We start from the raw sequence: 1068 nt of genomic DNA on the forward strand, positions 1-1068 counted from the left end.
CCCAGACTCCCTTTGGACACAGATCAAGGATGCTTACAAGCAGTTGGAGCTAAAAGTGGTATTTTCAGCTGGGTACCCATAAGGATCAGTGACAGGAACATGAGTGCAAAGCTCTCACTTTCTCCCCCAAACTGAGACTTTTTGGAGGGGCCACGATCCTGGGGCAATGGCTTTGCTGCCACACGATGCCCCAGGAGCTCCTGGCTGAGATGAGGGGATAAGGAGGGTGGAAAAAATACACCCACCCACAGGAGGGTGGGCTGCTCGGGGGGAAGCGATGCCTCCAAACTAAATCCTGGTGATGGGGAGACTCGGGGAGCAGCCCCCCGGGCCAGCCCTGTTGCTGGCCCTCCTTGGCACCCTGCGGCAGAGGCAGAACGGGGGTTCTAGCCAGAAAAAGCTGTGGGCAGCACAGGAACGAGCAGCCTGGCACAAATAACACTCTTCTTCACCAGCAGCCTCTGCGTGAGTCGTGGGGGGTTGTCTCTGCCTGCAGCCCGGAGTTACGGGGTGCAGGATGAGCCCCGTGGCCAGAGGGGACTATTTTTTGGAAAGAAGAGGTTGCTGCACTTCATTTTCCATGCTATGGGATCCCCAGCTGAAGCGCAGGCTGGTTTAGGGATGGATTTACAGACTGCTCAATGCCCCCTTCCTGGGGAGGGTCACAAAAGGGAACGGCCCCATAAAAGATTCCCTGCCCGTGGCCAGGCTCGGGGGGCAGCAAAGCCCCTTGCCCACAGCCGGGCTGGACGGCACCAAGATTTGCTGACAGCAGTTACCTCCCTGTGGCCATAAACCCCACTTTTAAAGGGAAAAAATAACACCAAAGCAGCAACACGCTCAAAAAAAACCTCTCTAGAGTAGGGACCATCCCCTTGGGGCATGGCAAGGGAGGGTGCCCGAGAGCGAGGAGGGCAAAGCCTGGGGTGAGCGGGCATCCTGCACGGGGTGAGCCACGGTGGGGCCGTGACGCCGGCGTGGGGCGGGTGGGCAGCTGAGCTCGGCGGATGCCTTTGAAAGGCCCCGGTCACGAGCTCGGCTATCTTTAGCCCAAGGTATTTATGTCCA

This window comes from Merops nubicus, unplaced genomic scaffold (genome assembly GCF_000691845.1).
Source record: "Merops nubicus isolate BGI_N331 unplaced genomic scaffold, ASM69184v1 scaffold25942, whole genome shotgun sequence".
NCBI classification, from domain to species: domain Eukaryota; kingdom Metazoa; phylum Chordata; class Aves; order Coraciiformes; family Meropidae; genus Merops; species Merops nubicus.